Here is a 19,808-nt window from a genome sequence, read left to right on the forward strand (position 1 = left end):
CCAAAGTGGTCTGGATGGGCATTGTGGGATACCTTCCAGAGGCCAATTAAAGCAATATAATCAAGGCAGTGTCTACACTGGCACTTTGTCGAACAACCTTTTACGCAAAAAGCCCTCTCTCTCTCATCAAGATGGTTTTATCCTGTCTCCAGAACTGAAGAGTTTTGTTGTCAAAAGTGGCGTTGTAGCATGTACACCTCCATTATTTTGCCACCCAAAGCTGCCGTTTGCTAACAAAACTCTGCAGTGTAGACAAGGCCTTACAGTAAATGGCAGATAAAACTTTTGCAATGAGAGCAAAGCAAGAGTTTGACATAGTCATGGAAACCAACCTGCTGCAAAGAAGTGGTTTAGAAGACATGAATTGCTGCAGCATATAGTCCACAATGGCTCTATTTAAATGGGACTACGTCTAATTTAAGGGAACAGTATAAACCGAACCGGGGGGAATCAGGGATGTAGATCAGGTAGAACCCTTATGGCCCAGAATGACACGGTGCGTTTTGGTGCCCCTCTTTTAAACATAGAGCTGAGCTATTCAGGAAATCTCTTCCTGGAAATAGCTTTGCCTAAAGCAGAAGGCAAATTAGATATTGAATGTCTGAAGGTTACAGTATGGGCACAGGCCTAGTCTACACTAGAAGGGCTACAGTAGCGCAGCTGCACCGATGCAGCTGAGCTGCTATAGTGTGTCTGGTGAAGAAGGTCTCTGCCAATGGGAGAGACCTCTCCCATTGGCATAATAAATCCACCTCCGCAAGAGGTGGTCGCTATGTCGTCAGGAGAAGCTCTCCCACTGACATAGCACTGTCCACACCGATGCTGAGGGTGATGTAACTTACGTCACTCCAGGGGTGGCTTATTCACACCATCCCTTGCAACAGTGCAGCCTGCTTCTCCAGCACACTTGCCAGATCTGCAGGCCAGTGCAGAGGAGGGCCAGCGCCAGGGACCCACCTCCTTTAGGATGGATTGTTCCCTGTGGAGCTAGCTCTATGCTCCCTTGAAGGCAAGGACTGTGACTGACCCCAGCCCAGTGCTAGGATTAGAGAGAACCTCTTGCCTTCTCCTCCCTCACATGAGGGCCAGAGCCCTCTGACCTGTTCTGAAGATTCTGGGGTTCAGCTTATTTCTAACTCACATTAATGAGTATGGATACACATCACAGTCCCCTTTCCACTAATCCATCAGTTGCTAGCAAGCAAGGATCCATATCACACTGGCAATCAGCAGCACACCTATCTTTCCTGTACTGTGTCTAAGCCAGATGGCTTTCATTCAGGATCCCCTCATCTGTGGGGTGGAGGGGGAATCCTGAATGAAAGCCATCTGTCTCACTTGAGTGAGATAGCTGTATGGAAGACTCATTAACTATGTGAACTTGAAGGGCTTAACGTTCATAGTAAGGCACCTTGTATGTACGAAGTCAGACACAAACATTCCCTTCTACTGCTTATGGATGGCCAAGATTCAGTCCTGCACCGCTAACAGCTAATCAGAGCATAGAGTCAGGAGAAGTCCATTATCTTGTGGCCCTGTAGAAACAGCAGTTTTATCCCGCTGGGTAAGGGAGATACTCAGCTTCCCCATGGAAATGGCAGTATTGCTTTTGGCAACAAGTTAACCAACTTTAAAGACATTTTAAGTCACCTCTGGAGAGGTTTTCCTCCCCACCCCCTACCTGCCCCAGCCCTGTAGAATTGAACTCATGGAAACTAAGGAACAGATTTTAAGGCAGAGGGAAATAAGAACTAGTTCTGGTAATTTTTTTCAAGACACCTTTTGACACATTCCAAAGGCCTTTGCTTCTATAACCAATATGGCCTGTACAAAACACCTGACTGTGTGCTACAAAGGTGTTATCAGCATTTGTGTGGGATGACTTGCATAATGCACCCATGGCTACATCACTAGTGATTGACAACCATCCCTAACGCATGCCCATATAACCTGAACTTCACCACCCCATCATATAGTCTAAGTATTAGTCCAGCACACCCATCCAGCTACAAGGCTGAAAGATGTCTGCATTCTAAGGTCCAGTGAAGATACTCAGGTTACTCCTTTGCTAAAAGTAACCAAAAATTTGTAAACGTGTCCATAGAATTGGGAACGGTGCAGAAAGTGTTAATTAAGTCAGTGATGCTCATTCCTCCAAGTCAGTAAGGTAAGGTATTATACAAGGCTCTGGGTAGGTATTAAGAGGACACAATTACTGGAGGGTCAGTCTTTGAGATGAGCCACTTTTTCATTAAGGATCCCATGGCTTTTTCTGTAAAAGCAGAGAACTTTTAACCCTAATGCCCCAGCCAAACTCCTATTCTGGTGATAGCATTCTGTCTAACCAAGTTCCCCTTGTAGCTTAATTGGACACATTTTTTTTATTTCCTTTCCTAAACTGATGTGTAGTGTTACTGATGTGTTAAAACATTGCCTCTACCTCAGGGATCAAATATGGCATTTTCAGTGGCAGATAAAGTGATACCTGTGGACAGATTGTGTATCAGGCCTTGTCAACACTCAGGGAGAAGTCGATCTAAGCTACGCAATTTGAGTTATGTGAATAGCATAGTTTAGATCTACTTACCTCGGGATCCACACTATGCGATGTTGACGGGAGACGCTCTCCTGTCGACTCCCCTTACTCTTCTTGATCCGGTGAAGTACAGGAGTCGACAGGAAAGCTATCTGCAGCCAATTTAGCGGGTCTCACCGTGCATCGATCCCCTGGTAAGTGTAGGCAAGCCTTCAGATTAAGGGCCCAATTTTTGCAGGATTGAGCCCTATATGTGTAAAGTGGTTTGGGATCCTTTGGGATGCAAGATATTGCTATTCTGTGCATGAAGCTACAGCTGCTACTTCAGTTAAAGACAATCTAAACCTAAGACTTACATTTTCAGCACAGCACTTAGAGATTTAGCCTTGCAACTGTCATTAACATTAATAATAATTGGCTGGAAGGAATCCCAGCTCACTACTCTGAAAATATATCCAATTTGTAGGGTATGTCTGCTTTCCAGCTGTAATTTACTGCTAAAGTTCTCGTAGTCTGGGAGAGAGTGAACAAAAGCCAAGATTATTCTGGCTTCTCTATACTATAATCAGTGAAGCGTCACTTTTAAGCATTTTGTGTGCTTAGGGGGACAATCAATCCTGCAGTAACAGAGACTTTCTTGACTAAAAACGTAACCGTGCTTAATAGTTTACATATTAGAAGCTTCTTCACATACTGGGGAAGTTGTGTGATCAACTACTACTTTAAAGTAATACAATTGTAGATATGGGCCCAAGACTCAGAGTTTAGCTATAGATAATACAAATTATCATAATCACAAGTTATGGGCTTGATGTAGGAAATATTGGATGAAATCCTATGGTTTGTGGTACAAGAATCAGCTTATCATAATGGTCCCTTCTGGCTTAAAAAATCTGTTATATGACCTTTATCCAAGTTTGAGGGGGTTGGATCCAGGGATCTTTTTTTCAATCCACTCTAGAGAGGCCAGGCTCAAAGATCTGATCCTTGTCTGGATCTGAACTTTCCCAAAGTTCAAGTGTTTTGATCCTGGGTTTGGTTCAGGCCCATCTCTATTTAAATCACATCTATTATACCAGAAACACCATCCACATAGATGTTGAGGTCTCCCAAGACCATTAATCTTGTGCACTTCGTTGCCATATCAGACAGAGCCACTATTAGCTCCTCTAGAAAGATTTTGGTATTGAGAGGTTTATAGACCAGCAAGATGCCAGAATTGCCTCTAGGCTTACAGAATAAATGAAAGAAAAGGAGTACTTGTGGCACCTTAGAGACTAACCAATTTATTAGAGCATGAGCTTTCGTGAGCTACAGCTCACTTCATCAGATGCATATCGTGGAAACTGCAGCAGACTTTATATATACACAGAGAACATGAACCAATACCTCCTCCCACCCCACTGTCCTGCTGGTAATAGCTTATCTAAAGTGATCATCAGGTGGGCCATTTCCAGCACAAATCCAGGTTTTCTCAACCTCCACCCCCCCTCACAAATTCACTCTCCTGCGGAGGGTGAGAAAACCTGGATTTGTGCTGGAAATGGCCCACCTGATGATCACTTTAGATAAGCTATTACCAGCAGGACAGTGGGGTGGGAGGAGGTATTGGTTCATGTTCTCTGTGTATATATAAAGTCTGCTGCAGTTTCCACGATATGCATCTGATGAAGTGAGCTGTAGCTCACGAAAGCTCATGCTCTAATAAATTGGTTAGTCTCTAAGGTGCCACAAGTACTCCTTTTCTTTTTGCGAATACAGACTAACACGGCTGTTACTCTGAAACCTGTCAGAATAAATGAACAGCCTCAATCCTGCATTTGGAACTCATAGCACGGAGTTCCACTGACTAAAAGATCAAGGCGTATTCCTTTAATTCTGTCTGCTCTTACCTTTCTACCAATTATTTGATAACTGTCCGTTTAGAAGACTGTACTCTGAAGTTTTAGTTGCAGGATTAAATTCTGCTCGGTTACAACAATGTAAATTTAGAGTTACTCCCATTGAAACCAGTGGAGATACTCTAGATTTGCGCTAGTGTAACTGAGCAGAGTTTGGCCCGTGATGTCTAAAAAGCTCCCCAAAAGTCACAGCTATCATGATCTGTTGACTGTCTGTTTCAGGGTAAAATGAATAAAGTTAAGATCAGGTAGCACCCAACTCTCAAAATATCTTGCCAATTTGAACACGTTATACAACAGCTGAATGACAGCAGCAGTTACGCAACGGATGTCTCAGCCCCAGCCTACGAAAGCCCAATTATTGCCAGAAACCAGCCCTTTCATATACAGGAGTAAATAGGCAGTCTCTGATGAGAGATGCAGTGATTTACATAGTGCTGATCTATGGCTGCAAGACATTTTGGTTTAAGAGAAGTCATTCACAAGCAATACTGGACTGCCAAAAGGGAGGATGAAAACGTATGTGAGGATTTCCCACACAGGGTCTGTGGCAACCCTTCTGTGCTCCCAAGGTTCACATCTATGCCTCTGTGCATGCAATTTATCTGCTTCATTTAGAAGCCAGACACTGCTGAACCATGCCAAATAGGCTTGACATGTCCCTAGATCATGAATATACTTATGAAGAATCACTGCACCGTTTTTTTGTCTTGGGAGTGCCTCCAATAGCGGTTTTGTTCTGCTTTTAATTCCCAGAGGAGGACACAACTGGATCTCCCCCTTGTGAATGAGTCAATCACCCAGACCACTTTGCAGCTGCCAAAGACAATCCCCGAAAAGCCCAACCACATTAGAACCCGTAAGACTGGAGGAGTGCAAAAGGGTCAAGTCTAGGTATGGTTAATACAAGCATTTGTTTGGGGGAAGGGCAGTGGGGTGAAAGCAGAAGGCTTCCAAGAGCACAGAGCAAGTGCAGCGCCATTCCTTAGAGGAGGGGTCTCAAACACGCAGCCCATGGGGTTATTTTCTGCGGCCCGCCAGCTCCCTGTGGCTCCCCCGTCCCTCCAGCGTTTAGCTAGAGTGGCTCCAGCCCGGCACGCCCCAGGGGCACGGCAGGCTCCCTCCCTGCCTGCCCTGCCCGCCCTGCCCCTGTGCCGCTCTGGCAAGTGGCCAGGACCTGGGGGAGGTGCACAGGGGTCTATGTGTTGCCCTGGCTGCTCCTCCAGGTACCTCCCCCGAAGCTCCCATTGGCCGCAGTTCCCCGTTCCCTGCCAATGGGAGCTGCGGGAGAGGTACTTGGAGGAGCGGCCAGGACAACACACAGACCCCCTGTGCCTCCCCTGTGAGCACCAGGCCGGACCCTCCCCCCGGCCCCCTCCTGTAGCCAAACCCCCTGCCTTGAGCCCCCTGCTGCACCCCACACCCCTCCTGCACCCGGACCCCCTGCCCTAAATGTACTGCCGCACCCCTCCTGCACCCCAACCCCCTGCCCTGAGGCCCCTGCTGCACCCCGCTCCCCGACCCCCTGCCCTGAGCCTCCTGCTGCACCCCGCACTCCAACCCCCTGCCTGAGTCCCCTGCTGCACCCTGACCCCCTGCCCTAAGCCACCTGTTGCACCCCTCCTGCACCCCAACCCCCTGCCCTGAGCCCTCTGCCGCACCCCACACCCCTCCTGCACCCCAACCCCCTGCACCCCTCCTGCACCGCCTGGAGGGAAGGAAGGGGTCGGAGTTGGGGAGGGAATTTCGGGGAAGGGGTTGGAATGGGGGCAGGGAAGGAGTGGGAAGAAGCAGGGCATCATGGAAGGGGTGGAGTGGGGGCAGTGGGGGGTGGGGCGTGGGCAGTGGGGCAGCCCTCGGGCCAATGTACTAGTCCTTATGTGACTCTCGTGGTCATTTGAGTTTGAGACCCCTGCCTTAGAGGCTGTCTCGGCCCCAGGACTGAGCACCCCTACTGTGGCTACACTACAGATGAGGACCAAGACCAAATAATCAGTGCAATGGCAGATCTTCTGATCCAGTGCCTGTCTCTCTCCTCCACCCACTCTTTGCATGCCATGGGGAAAGGAAAAAATATCCATGGAGCAGAGCAGATCACAGACCCACAGAAAGCAGCCCCCACACCATCCCCTAGAATCCCTTGTGCAGCAGAGAAGTCCTAATTCCTGGGGGAAGCTTCATGGCCAGAGAGGTAGGGGGTGGAAGAGGATGAAATCCATTCCCTTTCCATTGTGAAACTTACTTCTTATCTTTCTAACTTGCAGGATGCAAACTCACTGAAAGATCTCTGCAAAGAAAAATACCCCCCCATGGAGACATTTTGAACTTGCTTTAGTATTGCAGAAGCAGCAGAAATATTCCACTTGGCTTCGTTTCCACAGTAGGATGAACCCTTAAATGATGGGCTTCCAAATTGATGTGCTATAATACATTAAGGCCATTTAATCTTAAAAAGAACCGTACACATTTGTTATTTCAGTGCTGTGTAAATAACCCTAATAGCTTAAAATGACTATGCAGCAACAGCAGTAGATCGGGATTTTTAAGTCACTACAGCTACACTACAAAAGTACTCCGATTTTACAGAAGTCAATTTTTGGGAACAGATTGTATAAAGTCAAGTACATGCGCCCACACTAAGCACATTAATTCGGCGGTGTGCGCGTCCACAGTACCGTGGCAAGCGTCAACATTCTGAGCGGTGCACTGGGGTAGCTATCCCACAGTTTCCGCAGTCCCTGCTGCCCATTGGAATTCTGGGCTGAGCTCCCAATGCCTGTTGGGGCCAAAAATTTGTTGCAGGTGGTTATGGGTAAATGTCATCAGTCAACCCTCCCTCCCTCCATGAAAGCAACAGCAGATAACCATTTCACGCCCTTTTCCCTGGATTGCCTGAGCAGATGCCATAGCATTCAAGCATGGAGCCCGTTCAGCTCACCGCAGCAGTTGTGACCATTGTAAACACCTTGCGCATTATCATGCAGTTTATGCAGAACCAGCACCTGAAAAAACCAGGAGAGGAGGTGATGGCAGCGTGGTGATGAGGACATGAACGCAGATTTCTCTAAAACCGCGGTCCCTGGCAATTTGGAGATCATGGTGCTACTGGGGCAGGCTTATGCCATGGAATGCCGATTCTGGGCCCAGGCAACAAGTACAGAGTGGTGGGACCACATAGTGTTGCAGGTTTGGGACGATTCCCAGTGGCTGTGAAACTTTCGCATGCGTAAGGGCACTTTCATGGAACTTTGTGACTTGCTTTCCCCTGGCCTGAAGCGCAAGAATACCAAGATGAGAGCAGCCCTCACAGTTCACAAGCAAGTGGCAATAGCCCTGTGGAAGCTTGCAACGCCAGACAGCTACCGGTCAGTCGGGAATCAATTTGGAGAGGGCAAATCTATTGTGGGGGCTGCTGTGATGCAAGTAGCCAACACAATCAAAGATCTGCTGCTATCAAAGGTAGTAACTCTGGGAAATGTGCAGAGCATAGTGGATGGCTTTGCTGCAATGGGATTCCCTAACTGTGGTGGGGCCATAGACGGAACCCATATCCCTATCTTGGCACTGGAGCACCAAGCCAGCGAGTACATAAACAGCAAGGGGTACTTTTCAGTGGTGCTGCAAGCTCTGGTGGATCACAAGGGACGTTTCACCAACATCAATGTGGGATGGCCGGGAAAGGTTCATGACGCTCGCGTCTTCATGAACTCTGGTCTGTATAAACGGCTGCAGGAAGGGATTTACTTCCCAGACCAGAAAATAACCGTTGGGGATGTTGAAATGCCTATAGTTATCCTTGGGGACCCAGCCTACCCCTCATGAAGCCATACACATGCACCCTGGACAGTAGTAAGGAGCTGTTCAACTATAGGCTGAGCAAGTGCAGAACGGAGGTAGAGTGTGCATTTGGATGTTTAAAGGGCTGCTGGGGCAGTTTACTGACTCGCTCAGACCTCAGTGAAACCAAAATTCCCATTGTTATTGCTGCTTGCTGTGTGCTCCACAATCTCTGTGAGAGTAAGGGGGAGACGTTTATGGCGGGGTGGGAGGTTGAGGCAAATCGCCTGGCTGCTGAATATGCGCAGCCAGACACCAGGGCAGTTAGAAGAGCACAGCAGGAAGCACTGTGCATCAGAGAAGCTTTGAAAACCAGTTTCATGACTGGCCAGGGTACTGTGTGACACTTCTGTTTGTTTCTCCTTGATGAAAACCTGCCCTCTTGGTTGCCTTGAAATTCCCTGTAAGCCACCTGCCCTCCCCCCTTTGATCACAGCTTGCTTGCAAAGGAAATAAAGTCACTATCATTTAAAAAAAAACATGTATTCTTTATTCATTGATTATAAAAATAGGGAGATAACTCACAAGATAGCCCGGATGGGGTGTGGGAGGAGGGAAGGAAAAGGCCACTTTAAAACTTATTGAATGACAGCCTTCTGTTGCTTGGGCTGTCCACTGGGATGGAGTGGTTGGGCACCCGGAGCCTTCCCCTTGGGCGTCTGGGTTAGGAGGGTATGGAACTTGGGGAGGAGGGAGGGTGGTTAAACAGGGGCTGCAGCGGCAGTCTGTGATCCTGCTGCCATTCATGAACCTCCACCAGACGCCGGAGGATGTCTGTTCGATCCCGCAGTAGCCCCAGCGTGGCCTCATGTCTCCTCTGATCTTCCTGCCGCCACCTCTCCTCACATTCATTGGCCGCTTTCCTGTACTGTGCTACTGTGTCCCTCCACACATTCTGCTGAGCTCTGAGCTCATGCAGTCGTGCGGCACTGACAGAGAACATTTCATCGCACGTGCATTTTTTTCGCCACCTTATCTGAGATAGCCTTTGGGACGGAGGAGGGAGGCTTGAAACATTTGCAGCTGCTGGAGGAAAAAAAGGGAGTGAAGTATTTAAAAAGATACATTTTACAGAACAATGGCTATACTCTTTCACAGTGAACAACACTATTCACATTACATAGCATATGTGATTTTGGTACAAGGTCGCATTTTGCATCTTATATTGAGTGCCTCCGGCTTTGGTGTTAGAGATCACACATACAGTGCCGGGCAACAGAATTTGGCTTGCAGGCAGTCATGGTAAGCCATAGTCTTTCAGCTTCTGCAACCTTCCTAACAGCAGTGCCCTCCTCTCCCATACCAAGCAAAGCATGTTGAGTTGGCCATTTAGTGCTGCAATTTTCCTGTTAACGTGCAGCAGCAGAAACCAAACTAACCACCCCCCTCCAATTCTCTGGGATGATTGCTTTACTCCTCACCCCACCGCATGGCTGGTATCAGGGAAGATCCCTGCTAGCCAAACGTGAACAACTCAGTGCCAATGCCCCCCCGCCCCCACAACCGCGTGGCTAACTGCGGGGAGGATTTCTTTTCAGCCACAGGCAAACAGCCCAGTAGGAACGGGCACCTCTGAATATCCCTGTAATTAAATTCCCCTATTTCAACCAGGTTACCATGAACGATATCACTCTCCTGAGGATAACACAGAGAGATAAAGAACGGATGTTGCTTGAATGCCAACAAACACCGGGACCATACGCTGCCAGGCTTTGTCATGCAATGATACCAGATTACTTGCTGCTAGCATGGCATGGTAAAGTGTCCTACCATGGAGGATGGAATAAGGCTGCTCTCCCCAGAAACCTTCTGCAAAGGCTTTTAGAGTACCTCCAGGAGAGCTTCATGGAGATGTCCCTGGAAGATTTCCACTCCATCCCCAGACATGTTAACAGACTTTTCCAGTTGCAGTACTGGCTCAGAATGTATCCCGAGTCCTCAGGGCTACTTAATCATTAAAAAAAGCTTGCTTTTATAACATGTATTATATTTAAAAAGATACACTCACCAGAGGTCCCTTCTCCAGCTTCATTGGGTTGGGAAGGTATTTCAGTCAGGGTGATAAAAAGATCCTGACTGTCGGGGAGAACAATGTGCTGTGTGCTCTCCTCAAGCTTGTCCTCCTCCTCATCTTCCCCGTCTGCAAAATCTTCAGGCATGGTGGAGAGTACCCCATCATCGGAGTCCACGGACAGGGGTGGGATAATGGTGGCGGCCCCCCCTAGAATTGCATGCAGCTCAGCACAGAACCAGCATGTCTGGGGCTCTGTCCCGGCACGTCCGTTCGATTCTTTGGTTTTCTGGTACGCTTGTCTGAGCTCCTTAAGTTTCACGTGGCACTGTGTTGTGTCCCTGCTGTAGCCTCTGTCCCTCATGGCGTCGGAGATTTTTTGAAATGTTTTGGCATTTCATCTTTTGGAATGTAGTTCTGAAAGCATGGATTCCCCTCCCCATACAGCGACCAGATCCAGTACCGCCCGTTCAGTCCATGCTGGAGCTCTTTTTCGATTCTGGGACTGCATGGTCACCTGTGCTGATGAGCTTGCCTGGCCAAACAGGAAATGAGATTCCAAAGTTCCCAGGGCTTTTCCTGTACACCTGGCCAGTGCATCCGAGTTCAGAGTGCTGTCCAGAGAGGTCACAATGGTGCACTGTAGGATAGCTCCCAGAGGCCAATACCTTCAAATTGCATCCATACTAACCCTAATTCGAAAAGGCGATGTCGATTTCAGCACTAATCCCCTCGTTGGGGAGGAGTACAGAAATCAGTTTTAAGAGCCCTTTATGTCAAAAAATGGCTTCGTTGTGTGGACGGGTACAGGGTTAATTCGATTTAACGCTGCTAAATCGGACAAACTCGTAGTGTGTCAGATCCCTAAGGTTTCACAGTTCAGGGAATAAGCAGCTTGCTCAGCTCTGAATATTGAACAACCCCAGCTCACTACAATTTTACCAATAAAAATCTCAAATATTACAGTTTAAATTATATAGCTTATCAGGTGTCATAAAAGCTGAAAAGAAATTTCCCCTGTATTTCCTTTACCATCAATCTGTTGTTTAATATATTATTGTGCTTTACTATACATTTAAAGGGAAGTGTCACAACATCACCAGCCACTAACTGTGTGTTTTCAATGCTATTTAGGCCCTATCCTGCAATCTGATCCGCACAGGTGAAGCTTTATGCCTGTGCAGAGTCCTACTGAAGTCAATGAGCCTCTGTATAGGTACACAGGGCCCCTTGTGTAGAATATATTGAAGGATTAGAACCTGGATTGTTGTTGAACACTTTTTTTTAAAGTGTTTATATTACAGGTTTAAATATGGACAATGGTAGTGATGATCTTAGGGGAGGGGTCTAGTTCCACTTTTCCTACCATTGAAAATATGTCTCTGTGTAGGTTGTAACTGAATTTCATTTATCAGGGGTTCTTAACCTAGGGTGGCGGGAGAGGGTCAAAACCAGGTTTCAGTGCAATTGCAACCACCTGCCCCGTCCTCTCTTACCAGTTCATTTAAAAAGAATCAGTTACATTTCTAGCCCTTTGTTGTTGCAGAGACAACTTCAAAAACATGAGCTAGGTATAAATGGATGCAGTGATGTCTACTTGGATCTGCAGAGAGCCTGAAACAAAAACTCTAAGACCAACTCTCAAACAGGCAGTAGGTGGTCATGATTACCCTGCCCTTCCCACATTGTTAAATGAGAGGTGGGATCCCAGAGAGATGGAAGGAGGGCCTCAGGGGGATCTGGAATGGAAAAGGTTGAGAACCATTGATCAAAGTAGTTGAGCATGAAACAAAGATTTATTATATATCTCCCCTCTCCTCAAATTACATAAAAATATTAACATGATCTTAGATAATGAACTTTAAACTAGGTTCTGTGTTACTGTGGCTTAAACAAAAAGCCCAGCCAAGAAAAAAACTCCCACAACATACGCTTGCGACGTTTGTGGATTTTCCATTTTTACTCCGTAAGGTACAGTAGGAGGCTGTAATTTTGGCATTCAAATTAGTTTTTGCATTAGTGCATCTTTATAAATCTAAATCATATTAGCATGATTATGTGAAAATAAAATTTGGATAACACTGAAACTAAAGAATATCCAAACATGACTGGGTACAATGAAAGATTAATGGTAAGCTCTGGTTATTGCAGAGCACTGTGGGGGGAGAGCTTGGTTTCATATTTTTTTGTTTCCACCCACACATGTACTAATGTAAGCACTTTTAAAAAAAACAGAAGAGCAAAGACCGTGAGGCCTGTCGGGTTGCTAATTTGGATTTATCAAAAACAAATGATTAACATTTATCTTGGAAAAGTAGAAGCTATTCCTAAAGCCAAAGCTATGACAGCACTGACCCTTGCTGTTGGGAAATGATCCATATACCATAGAGAAAGCCACCTGAAAAAATAACATTGGCTTAACAATTACATATTGATAATGTATGTATAAAGCATGCATCATATGGTGCTCATTAAAACAATTAACCGGAGACAGAGCAAAATTTCCCCGCCCAGTGTACCTTGAAGTCTAGCTGCTGCTTCTCTGCAGTTCCAACTCTGGGTTTCTTCTCAGCTAGTCAAGCCAAATCACCAAAGAACTAAATCGACAACACTCATTGCACTTGTGAACACAGGTCTTCAGAGGTGCAGGGCTCTTTATGGAGGAAGGACGAGCTCAAAGACACTTTCCTTGTTTCAGGTGTTTCTGTTGCCATCCTGCCTCCCCTCACCAACCCTGACATTACCTCTAGGGGGAAAGAAGAAGAGGCACAGAGCCAATGAATAGTTTTAGTATAGACTTCTATTTATGTCATCTTGTGAGGAAGGAGGAAGCACAAAGCCAAATCTGTCTAGTATTAGTTGCTCTTACACGTTGCAGATTCCAGACAGGATCCTCCTGATGACATCTTCTTGCAGAGCATGGGGTGATGAGGGTGTTAAGGAAGGGTTGTAAGTAGCTTCATTGCTTGGTTTTCTTACTGTTTTTTGAAAGTCGCTTTGTTGACATAGGCAGTGTCCAATATTTCCCTTCCCCCCTATAGAGTGATGGTTTCTCTCTCATTTATTCTTCCATTTGAGCATTAGGCCACAAAAAGAAGAGGAGAATACCACAAAGTATTAAGGCATCCCAAGGTATGGCCCATTTTCTCAGGTCAAGTTTCCCCATTAGCAAAAGGGGAGCTGCCAGTTAGATTTTTCCTTGAGGCAATTCCATGTACCCCACAATGGTTAGCTCATTAATTGGACAATATTGGGATTACTGGGTGTGAGATTACTTTGAATAGATTTTGAGGGGGGGGTTCCATGCTGTGAAAGAGAAACAAAATTAGTCACCTATATCCCCAAACATCATCTGGGTAATAATACAGTTGCTCATGGGGAGAGGTTGCAAATAATGAGGACAAACAAGACATTCAGAATGGACTGGAAGCAAGTAGGCTTTGTCTCTTGCATAGGTGCCGACAACAAGGGGGCTCCGGGGCTGGCACATCCACGGGAAAAAATTAGTGGGTGCTCAGCACCCACTGATCAGCTTCTCCCCTTCTCACCCCAGCGCCTCCCACCCACCGGCAGCCCCACCGATCAGTGTCTCCCCCTCCCTCCCAGTGTCTCCTGCCCACCACGATCAGCTGTTCAGTGGCGTGCAGGAGGCGCTGTGGGGGAGGGAGCAGAGCGAGGGCAGGGCACGGGTTGAGCAAAGGGGTGGCTGGGGGGAGCCTGGGGCAGAGCACGGGTTGAGCACCCCCAGGAAAAGTGGAAAGTTGATGCCTCTCGTCTCTTGTGCTTGCTAAAGAAAAATTTAGTTTTTGGCAAAAGAGTGGACTCTTCGGAGAGTTCCCAGCGGAAGTGTAATTTATGTAGCCTGAGTTCAGCTGAACAACTCCTTGTCATTGAGACTCCCGAGTATATGGAGTGAGGAAAAGGAGGGGATTGTAGTCATTGAAGGGAAAATTGGTTCCAGTCTTAGAAATATATAAACCTGTAGAATCCCTAGATCAGACAAGGAGTCTAGAGATTTCAGCTCCATTGGAAACTTACTATTCTAATTGGGCATTTTAAAATTTTTCTGATAAGATTTCTTTTCTTTTTTTTTTAAACAAAAACCAACCAACCAACCAAAAGGGTCTATTATGCACTGGAAACAGAGCTAATGTACTTCTGGATTTGCCCTGGGCAATTTAGCAGCGTATCACAGAAAGAAATTATTTTAAATTTTTTAAATGAATTCCAACAGCTTGCAGTGGAAGCAGATATCATTGGTTATAATTCCAGATGGGAGAAAGTACTTTTTTTTAAAAAATGTAGATCATGATGAAGCTAACTGTTTATTAGATAATAAATTATTTGTTGAATGGTCTGAAGATGTACAGAAGTCAAGTCAGGGTGATGATGATGTTGTTATTCAATTTGCTTGGGCTGTTAACAGGGGTGATCATGCCTGCCTATAAAACAATTATAGAAGAGGCCTAAAGGGGAGGACTTTCCACAAGGTTCTCTTAGAGATTTCTCCCCAGTTGTTTTGTTAAAGGAAGGAAGGAGCAAAAGTCACAGATTTGTAAGGCCAGAAGGGACCATTATGGTGATCTAATGTGACCAGTTGTTCTCAAAAAGGGGTACGCAGAGGTCTTCCAGGGGGTACAGCCGCTCATCTAGATATTTGCCTCGTTTTACAACAGGCTACATAAAAAGCACTAGCGAAGTCAGTAGAAACTAAAATTTCATACAGACAGTGACTTGTTTATACTGACTGCTCTCTATACTATATACTGAAATGTAAGTACAATATTTATATTCTAATTAATTTATTTTATAACTATATGGTAAAAATAGAGAAAGTAAGCAATTTTTTCAGCACTAGTGGGCTGTGACACTTCTGTATTTTCTGTACGATTTTGTAAGCAACTAGTTTTTAAGTGAGGTGAAACTTGGGGGTAAGCAAGACAAATTAGACTCCTGAAAGGGATACAGTAATCTGGAAAGGTTGAGAGCCACTGACATAGACCATGGAATTTCACCAGAGCGATTCCTGCATCAAGCCCATAATTTATGGTTGAGTTAGAACATGGGTGAAATCCCAGCTTCCATGAAGCCAATGACAAAACTCACACTGACTACAGTGGCGCCAGGATTTTCTCTCATATCTTTTCCGAATACTTCCAGTCTTGATTTAAAAAGACTTTAAGTGATGGAGAATCCATCACATCCCTAGGTAAATTGTTCCAGGGTTTAGTCATCATCATTGTTAAAAATGTGTGCTTATTTCTATTCTAAATTTGTGTAGCTTCCATTTCAGCCACTGGATCTTGTTATGTCTTTGGCTGGTAGATTACAGAGTTCTCTATCAGAGATTTCCTTCCCATGTTGACACAAACAGTGGTCTCTTGGCTCCAAGCTTCTCTTGGATAAACTAAAGATCTGCCCAGTTCCCTGAAGAACTGACAATGATATTGGTCCCCCAAGCCTGGTATCCTGGGAGGTGGGCAGGGCCGTATTTACACCTTGCATGCCCCTAGTACCTCTGGTGGCTGGGCAGCTGCAGGGGCCCTGGCTCTGAGCTCCTCCCCACTGTCTGTAGGAGCTCAGAGCTGCGAGGGGGCTACCACCCAGCGCCATAGCGGCTGGGAGCTGTGGGGGTCCCCTGCCACCTGCACCAGCCAGGAGCTGCGGGAGCTCCAAACTGCTGCGGGGGGCATGAGTACCCTGACACTTCTAACTTTTAGGCGCCTTACCACACAGCCCCACCGCTACAACTGCCCAGCGCCCGAACACACACAGACCTCCTCCACCCCCCCTCCACGACCAGCACCCCCCACAAGCCTCCCACTGCCCAGCGTCCCCCACCCCCCCTCACTGCCCAGAGCTCCCCCCAAATCCCCCCAGAGACCCACTCTCCCATGCCCTGCCCGCTCCAGCCGCACTCACCAGCCCCGCTGAGAGGTGACTGTGTCTGCGGGGCTCAGCAAGCTGGAAGCACGGCCGGGGATCACTCTGGCCCCTCAGGAACGGTACAATCAGCCAGGTTGAAGCAGGACCAGGGCCTGCCCAGGCCAGACTCCCTCAGGACCCACTTGCCCAGAAGGGGCCCCTGCATTGGACTGCTGAGCTCTTCCCCTGCCACGGGGGGCTGCTTCACTTTCCCTGTATCCCTTTCTAGCCTTTTTCTTTCTTGCCAATTTAGATTGTATTTTCTTCAGGACGGTCTCTTACATATATATACAGCACCTAGCACACTGGAGCCCTGATCCTGATTATTATAAATAAATAATAATAAATTATACAACAGCAAGAGAGCCTTACACAGAGCCTAGAGACCAGGAATAAAGGTACATCTTCCCTTGGTGCTGGAGGTCTGATTCCAAGCTTGGGGAGACATTCCCATGCTACCTCTGATCAAGCTAGTGTGCTAAAACAAGAGTGTATCTGGGGGAGAGGGAGCAGCTAGCCAAATGTCTCAGACAGGTGTATTTTGGGGGCAGCTAGCCCTTTCCACTGCTCACACAGCCACAGCTACACTAGCTCAACCAGAGGGAGAACGAGTATGTCCCTCAAACTTGGAATCACACCCCTAGCTCAAAGCATGGATGTACTCCAAAAAAAGGAGAGAACATTTGTGACATCATCTTAAGAACTAGATACAATGCTAGAACGCACAATATTTGAAGTTATTATATTGTGTGTTTTATTTATTATCTATTTAGTTATAGATATTGCTCCCATCACAGATGACCATTTTTATTTTTAAGAAGTTGGTTTAGTTTAAAAAGTCCTTAATGAATTTCAAATGGAGACAGTAGAGACATTACAGTTACAAACTGCAACACATGCGTTGTGCATCACTGAAAGATTATTTCACAGATCACTCATCCTTGTGTAAGTAAGAACTCTAGATGTCAAGTTCAGTTACCTGTAATCCTAGAGACTATACTTTGGTGGGGCAGTGGGGGCTCCAGCCACCAAGAAGAAAAACGTGAACAGCAGAATCTAATTGCACTTACACATGCTTTTAGCATTTCAGGAGGAACAAGTGCTTCCCTCAAATTCTTATTTTTATGTACACGCACACACACATTTACATAAAGACAAAAAGGTGAAATCCTGACATTTTTACCAGGTACACTGAATTAAGCATGTGTGACTGGAGATGGAAACTTCCTTTCTCCTATACAAGAGAAGTTGTAAAACTTAATCTTTCCTCACCAGCATGAAAGACAAGTGTTAATTAAAACTGTGGTTAAAACACCAAACGAGAGGGGAAAAAATGAGAGTGTTGGCTAGAGGAGACTATATGAAAGCCAATCTCAGAAAGCCCCTGCAAATAAAGCCCCTTTCTTATTTTATTGCTTTTCAGTGCTTACTGCTGGACTAGTGCACCCAAAGAATAGACAAGGATAAGCCTGTAATTCACCAGGACACACTGGCAGTCAAGAAAGGAAACAGTGAGAGCAGTGTGACTCCACAGGCTTATTCATTCACTGAGGCACTATGAAAATAGGAAACTGGGTCATCCTCCATTATACAGCAAGGGGCCACCATTGTTGGGGAAGACTGGAGTCTGGAAACCAAGAGTTTAAAAGCTTCTTAAATATGCACTGTATTTACTCGTGTACCTTCCCATTGTACCTTTTCTGAGAGCAATGTGTTCAGTGTCAAATGCTAGCCAGGATGGGGTGGGGGAGGTAATTTGGTGGGATGGGATGGGGCTGCAGGCTCTGGGGTGGGGCCGGGTATGAGGGGTTTGGATGGGGGCTCAGGTCTGGGGCAGAGGGTTGAGGTGTAGGAGGAGGTCAGGGCTCTGGGCTGCAGGTGCAGGCTGTGGGGTGGGGCCAGGGTGAGGGGTTTGGAGTGCAGAAAGGGTTGGGGGGGCTCAGGGCTGGGGCTGGAGCACGGGCACAGGCTTACCTCAAGTGGCTCCCAGTCAGCAGTGCAGCAGGGGTGCTAAGGCAGGCTTCCTGCCTCTCCTGACCGTGCTGCACACTGGAAGCAGCCAGCAGCAGGTCCGGCTCCTAGGCGGAGGTACACAAGCGACTCCCCACAACTCTCACACACAGGCACCACCACCCCCAGCTCCCATTGGCCGGTTCCTGACCAATGGGAGTACAGAGCTGGTGCTCAGGACAGGCACAGCATGCAGAGCCCTGTGGTCCCCCCGCCTAGGAGCCAGACCTGCTGCTGGCCACTTCTGGGGCACAGCGTGGTGTCAGAACAGGTAGGGACTAGCCTGCCTTAGCCGGGCAGCTGACGGGACTTTTAACTGCCTGGTCAGCAGTGTTGACCAGAGCCGCCACGACCCAGTGCCTTACATTCTGCGACCCAGTACTGGGTCACAACTGACAGTTTGAAAACCACTTGGATAAAGTCACATAGAGTCAGTGGCTAAACAGGGAACTGAACCTGGGTCTCCCTAATCACTGGACATCTTTACTCTCTACCAGAATTCAAGTCTGATACCCCCGCTCCCACACACAATTCAGATTCTAGTGAAATAGTTTTAGGCAGCTTTTCACATTGTTTTCTCTCCAAAGTAATTTTCTATAGTCAAGAAACAGTGTTGTCTCTTTACTACTGTGCTCACCTAATTTTAGCCACATGCTAAGAACTGAGATAGGGGAAAAGGGATTTTTAAAAATCAAATGCTCTCCGGTTGAGCATTCAACTCTCATAACTGTTCCTTGTCTTAAACTGCAGAATGTCCCTTTGGAACTGGCTTTGTATTGACTAGAACTGTTTGGGGCATGCAGTAATAACAATTGCTATGTTTCATTAAATTGCTGATCCTCCTCCAGCTATGAACGCTGGACTCATCCAACATGGAAAATAAAAATCTGTTTTACAAACTGTAAAACCAATATAAAAGCTAGTATTTCACAGCAAGACAGTAAAAGGGAGGGCCATTACATTTCTGATATAGAAACCAAGTCCAACTAAACCACATCTTATTTTCCTAAGGGACTTAAGATTTAAAAGTCAAAGACATGTTAGAAAAACAGTACAGTATGCTAAAGAGTTTAGAGGCTATTGTGATGTACCTGCCATTATATATTATATTAAGTACATATTGTTCTCCATTGTACAGAAGATAATTATTTGGCCTACTTGAGAGATTTTGAAAAATGAAGGAAGTATACTTTTAACAAGATTGTATACTTTATTTCACCTAATCAAATGCCTCTGCATGTCTCATTTTTCCAAGAGGGAAAAGCTATGAACAAAAAATAGCATCTGAGGGTCTGATCCTACAAATGCTGTGACTACTAAGCCTGGCACCTACTACTGTGAGTAATCCCACCAAAGTCACTACTCCAGGTGGTAAGTGTTTGCAGAATCAGCTCCTAAGAGCCTAGTACTGCTCCCATTGACTTCTGTGGGAGCATGAATAAACCACATAATTTCAATAATCATTTCACCCCTCATGAAAGTGCGGGTACCAGTCTAACAATTTAGGAATGGACATGAAGACTATATTTAATTATGACTGGATGAGAGAGGGTTTTAGTTTGGCAGAATATAATTACTCAAGAATATA

The sequence above is a fragment of the Lepidochelys olivacea genome (genome assembly GCF_965140295.1).
Source record: "Lepidochelys olivacea isolate rLepOli2 genome assembly, chromosome: 1".
NCBI classification, from domain to species: Eukaryota; Metazoa; Chordata; order Testudines; family Cheloniidae; genus Lepidochelys; species Lepidochelys olivacea.